Raw genomic sequence first — 6,650 nt, forward strand, 5'->3', positions numbered from 1 at the left:
GTCTATATTGCCCTCTTGTTGTAGGACTTCAGGGCAATTTTGCTGAATTATTTCTGTTAGTATAGAGTCCAGGTTTTTATTAATTTCTGGTTTTTCTGGAAGACCAATTATTCTCAAATTGTCTCTTCTAGACCGGTTTTCTTGGTCTGTCACTCTCTCATTGAGATATTTCATGTTTCCTTCTATTTTTTCAGTCTTTTGGCTTTGTTTTATTTGTTCTTGTTGTCTTGAGAGATCATTAGTTTCTACTTGCTCAATTCTAGCCTTTAGGGATTGATTTTCTGCTATAATCTTTTGGTTTTCGGCCATAAGCTTCTGGTAATCGGCCATAATCTTTTGGTTTTCGGCCATAATCTTCTTGTTTTCGGCCATAATCTTCTGGTATTCCTTTTCAATCTGGTCATTTCTTGTGTTCAATTTGCTTATCAGTTCATTTGGTTTCTGAGCCTCGCTTTCCAGTTGCAAGATTCTACCTTTTAAGCTGTTATTTTCTTGCCAGATCTCTTCCATTTTCCTCAGAATCTCAGATTTGAACTCTTCCATAGCTTGTGAGGAGTTTTCCTTATTTGGGGAGGGTCTGGATGGTTGTTTGTTCTCCTCCTCTGTTTGCTCGGTTGTCTGGATTTTCTCTGTGTAGAAGCTGTCGAGTGTTAAAGACTTCTTTTTTTTGTTATTATTCTTTCTCTTCTGAATTTCCTGTAACTGATTAGCCATCATTAGCCCAGCAGCTTCTCAGGTTTATCCTCGCTCTCAGTGTCTGTCTGAGATCTATTGGCTCCTTAGGTCTGAGTTCTAGTTTTTTCCAAGGTCAAGCCCCCTGGTGGATTCCCTTGCTTGATCCTCTGCAGGAGGTTCCTTTACAAGTCTCAGGGAGCTACTTCCACAGTCGTATACCCGTCTGCACTGGTTCCCCACTTAGGCTTTAGTTCCTGGCTGTGTTTGCCTCCACCCACGCCTCTGCTCAGCCGGCACCCACGCCTCTGCTCAGCGGGCACTCTGCGCCCAGCGTCCACTCTCTGCTCCCGCGCGCTCAGATTTCGCGTGCGTTCTTGACTTAATGGGGTCCTAAGTCTTGCTGCTCTCAGGAACAGGTCCCGGAGCTGCTGATGACTCGATGGGTGCCCCAAACTTGCTCTATTTCTTTTTAGCTGGGTTCGGAGCTATAGGTGAGTGTGGAGGGGGTGGGGGTGGGGCGGTTGCTCAGCTCGCGATTGAGTGAGAGCCCTTTTTAGCCTGGAAATGTCTCGATTCCACGTACCTTCCACGCTGTGCCCTGTTGTGGGGTTCCTCCGTTCGTCTGGACTTGTTTTTATGTCCCCTTGAGGAGTTTTGTGTGTTTCGGTCAGGAGAGGTTAAGAGCTGCTTCTTACTCTGCCGCCATCTTAAACCGGAAGCCTAAAATATTTATTTTTTTTGAAAATGGCATTATCAAAAGAGAAACTCAGAAGAAGAATGGGAAATGATGATGAACAAGGTCACTTCTCCCTCACCTGACATCTACCTTTGCCTTGTGGCTAAGAGAGATGGCTGAAACCTGGGAGACTAGTTTGATAATTCCCCTGATGCTCTTGAATAAAAATAATGGGTGCTGTTCCCAAAGATACATCAAATTCCCTCCCAATTCTAGGGCTCTATAAAGAGAATATGAACTCCTTTTGTCTTGCTAGTTACTGACAACTAAAGTCTTGCATTAAGAAAATCAAGCATTGCAAGAGAAAAGCCAAAATCATCAACATAAGCTATGGGATAGTCACAGAGTATGATCAAAGCTCTCTTAAGACTGCTCCAGATATTAAATTTACATTCAATGCATATGTGTAGTAAAGCTACTGAGTTCACATCAAAAAGGTTTAGTTCTTTTTCCACATGACAAGTTTTAAAATTTTGAAGTCAACTACTCTGTCATCTTTCAAAAAAGGAAACTTCATAGGGCTGAGGCCCATTTTGTATTTTTCTTTTAGGATCATGGGGTAAGTCAAGGGTTTATAGTTAAATGGGATCTCAGAGGCCATCTAGTCCAACCTTTTTATTTTATAGCAGAGGAAACTAAGGCCCAGGGAGATTACTTAATTTGACCAAGGTCACAAAGGCATTAAGATTTGAACCCAGATACTCTAACTTCAGAACTAGAGCTCTTTCTCCTGTACCACCTTCCCTCCTCTTGTTTCATTTTAAGTAACAAAGCCTGTAAATATTTATTTTGTTTCCTTGTTTAATGAGTTGCTACAGCTAAAAAGTCATCACTGGATGGCCAGCCTGCTCTCTACATTTAGGAAGGCTGGTTTTTGAAACATTGGAATTCTCTTCTCAACTGGAAGTCTCAACTTCTAGAGCTGGTTCTCCATTGGCATAAAACTCAGGATTGCCACCTAGCCATAATGAGGCATCTACATAGGACTTTGTGGAACATGTCATGTTATGACACTTTTTTGTATTGAAATCTAGATTTAAATCTGTACATTTCTGGTATAAGTGAAATCAGACAATAGAGAGAAGTTGCAATTAAATGGAAGCATCACTTACTGATTCTCCTTGAAGAGATGGATAAAAGGGATAGTTTTGTTTTTTTACTAAAAGGCAATAAGAAATGTTATTTGGTTATCTCATATCATAGTGCATATGATATGTATTTGCAAAGAACCAACATGAAAATAATTTTTTTAAAGGACCTCCAGGTCTCCAGCTAATTTATTTATTTGTTTGTTTGCTTGTTTGTTTATTTATTTATTAGTTAAACCCTTACCTTCAGTCTTGAAGGCAATACTGAATATTGGCTCCAAGGCAGAAGAATGGCAAGGGCTAGGCAATGGGGGTTAAGTGACTTGCCCAGGGTCACACAGCTGGAAAGTGTCTGAGGCCAGATTTGAACCTAGGACCTCCTGTCTCTAGGTCTGACTCTCAATCCACTGAGTTACCCAGCTGCCCCTCAAAATGAAAATAATTAAAGCTAATATTCCATTATCTGTTGCAGAGGATAATGAGATGAAGAACATTATAAAAAACCTGGTAAGACCTTTCAAATAAAAGCAACATATACTTTGATGTTCTGTGATTTCAGTATAAAGGAAGAAAAAGTTGAGAATGCCAAGGAATAAAATGGGATAAAGAATGAGAGGACAAATACTTATAAATGATGCAAAAACTTTATACCTATGTATCATGAATTCTCTTTTTGAGAAATTAATCAGAAAGCACTAGACATGGTAAACACTGAATAAAATCACCAAAAAATTAAATCATGCATATTTTGACAAGAAAGGATAATTATTTAACTGACATTCATTCCTACATCAGCTGTCTTTGTATAGACACATCATTCACTTGTTAGAGAAAAAGTCAAAATTAATGTAAAGTTAGAGGAAGAATAAATATACTAAAAAGCTACAGTATGCAATTAGAACTACTTTCTGAACTATTCAAGTGAGCAATTAAAAAATAGGATATGATGGAAAAAACAGTCCTATATAACAATTTCATACACATTCACACATTTCTATAATTGATATAAATTGGTTGCTATAACAAATAGATCAAAAGAACTAAAAAGTCTAAGTGATCAAACACTTGACTTTCTGGTTTAGTGGTGAGATATAGCAGCCAAAAGGCAGCACTAGTTTTGAATATAAATTCATATGTAAAATCTTATGGGAAAATGTGTTGGATGATTACACATATCATCACTTTATTTGGAAATGAAAAAGGAAATGGAAAGAAATAGTTAAGGGTAAAATCAGATTTAAGAAAGAGTGACAGACTTGATTAAGCAAAGTTTTTTCGGTAGTATTTAAAGATGAAAATCCTAAACGGACAAGAAAAATGCAAAAGATCTGCAAATATTTTAATTGAAAACTATTTTATAAAGAAAGTTGAAATAATGATAGGAAAAATAGCTGAATCAGATAAAGTATATATAAAGAAGTACCATGCTGCAGGCTATACAGTTGTTGTTTTTTTATTTTGAATTTGTTTATTTGTTTGTTATATTAACATTTCCAGGTAACTTCCTCCCTCCCCTCCCCACTCTAGAAAAAGAATCATTTGACAAAAAAAACCAACAACCCACAAACCCATGTGTATCTAAAACTATATCTTTCTTATTTTCTACTACTTATCAGTTCTTTCTCTCAAGGTGGATATACACTTCATTCTTCAAACAATTTTTCTGTTTCTGTATATAATGTTCTTTTCATTTGGCTCATTTCACTCTTCATAATTTCATGGAAGTCTTTTTATTTTAAAAAATTAACCTGTTCACTTTTTGTGTTTCTTATAGCACATTAGTATTCCATCACAATCATATGCCACAATTGGTTTAGTCATTCCTCAATTTTTGGCCATCTCCTCAATTTCCATTTCTTTGCCAACACAAATAGAACTGCCACAAATATTTTTGAATATATAGGTCCCCTCCCTTTCCCCTAATCACCTTAGGAAATAAACTTAATAGTGGTATTGCTGAGTTAAAAGGTATGCACAGTTTTATAATTCTTTAAGTACAATTCCAGATTGATCTCCAAAATGAATGGATAAGTTCACAGTTCTGCCAACAGTGTATGTGTCCCCATTTCTTTATGTCCCCACCAACATTTGCCATTTCCCCCTTTTATCTTTTTTGCCAAAATGATAGATATGAAATAGTATCTCAGAGTTATGATTTGTTTTATCTAATTGATGATTTAGATAATTTTTTCTTATAATTATATATAACTTTGATTTCTTTATTCAAAAACTGACTGCTCATATCTTTTGACCATTTGTCAATTCGGGAATGACTTATATTATTATAAATTTGACAATGTTCTTTTGGTATCTTAGATATAAGACCTCTACCCCAGAGACTGTTTACAAAATTCCCTCTACTTCAATTTGATCATTTCCTTCTGATCTTGGTTACATTAGCTTTATTTGTACAAAATTTCAGAATTTTATGTATTCAGAATTATTCATTTTACTCCTAATAATACTTTTTCCTCTTGTTTATTCATAAATTCTTCTCCTATCCCAAAATCTGTTAGGCAATATGTTCATCATTCTTCTAATTTGCATATGATATCTCCTTTTCTGCCTGAGTCATATAGCCATTTTTATCTTATCTAGGTAAATGGTATAAGACATTTCTCTAGTTCTAATTTCTGTCAGACTGCTTTCCCATTTTTCCCAAGAATTTTTACCAAATGGTGAATTCTTATCCCCAAAGCTTGCATCTTTATTTTTATCAAGTGCAAAGCTACTATAATCTTTTACAACTATTTGTTGTATGTCTTTTCTGTTCCACTGATCAACTTTTCTACTTCTTACTCAGTGCTGCATAGTTATAAGGGTGTTGATAGATTAATTTATAATCTATGTGAAGGAGATGAAGATACCAAAGGCATAGAAAAAAAATCTTCTATTATTCAGTCATGTCTGACTGACCCAATGGGATTTTCTTGACAAAGATACTGTAGTTGTTTGCCATTTGCTTCTCCAGCTCATTTTACAGATGAAGAACTGAGGCAAACAAGGTTATGTGACTTGCTCAGGATCACACAGCTTGTGAAGGTCTGAGGCCAGATTTAAATTCTGGAAGATGAGTCTTCTTCCTGATTCCTGGAACCCTGTCCTCTACGCTACCTAACTACTGCTCCCCACCCCAAATCTTAGACCTTATTAATACTGAAAAAGGCAACTAGGAGAAGTGACACATTAATTTTCTCATCAATATAAAATGTTACAAGAATAATTATAAACTCACAAATGATGAGTCGATTAGAAGAATACAGGCAAAGTTTAGTAAATAATAGTCTTAAGTAGATTATTTATTTGCTATCACCCAATTCTAAATGTAGAAAACATAAGGTTTAATTATATTTATTATTTGTCAATGATAAAAAAGATTTTTAAGGAGAAAATATTTTTCTCAGTAAGTTGTCTCTCATCCATCAGAATATATATGTATATGTATATGTATATACTAAAAATAGAGTAAATATATACATTTACATGTGATAGTGCAAATTGACAACAAAAGTTAAGCCCAGAATTAAATAGGAAGAGACAAACAGATTAGATTGTTTTGGGGCCAAACAAAAATCCTTTAATGACCACAAACATCTTACAGAAACAAAGACCTGACATACTGGATGTCTTCCTGGATGTCTCCCGGCATCACAAGGAGTTTTCTTGGAGCACTTAAGCTATGCATTTGTGATCCTTCAACTTTGATGAATGCCTAGCCCATCTTCTTTTCATATCACACCTTTCTTTCCCTTATGATATACATGACTCTAGTTCTTTACCAATTATATGTTACTTAGGCCCAACCACATGCTTCTTCATTATGGTCTATATTATACCAATTTTCAGTTCTTTTGAGATGATTTTGTACCATATCTAAGAGCCACAAAACAATGCTATTAGAAAATTGGTATTAAAAAGATAGGAGTTTGGTTCTAAAAGAAAAAACTGATCATTAATGGAGTTTTGCAGTTTTTTAAAGATGATATAATCCACTTAACTTCTTTTTACTTCTGTGACCAAATTATATTTTCCATTTGCAATGTTTGTTCTTGATAAACTGAATGGACAAACTCTATCCATCTTATATGGATATTATAAACATCCACATGGATGTTAGAAGTATTTGTTGATTGGTTCCTATATAGATAGTT

This window comes from Gracilinanus agilis, chromosome 1 (assembly GCF_016433145.1).
Source record: "Gracilinanus agilis isolate LMUSP501 chromosome 1, AgileGrace, whole genome shotgun sequence".
NCBI lineage: Eukaryota > Metazoa > Chordata > Mammalia > Didelphimorphia > Didelphidae > Gracilinanus > Gracilinanus agilis.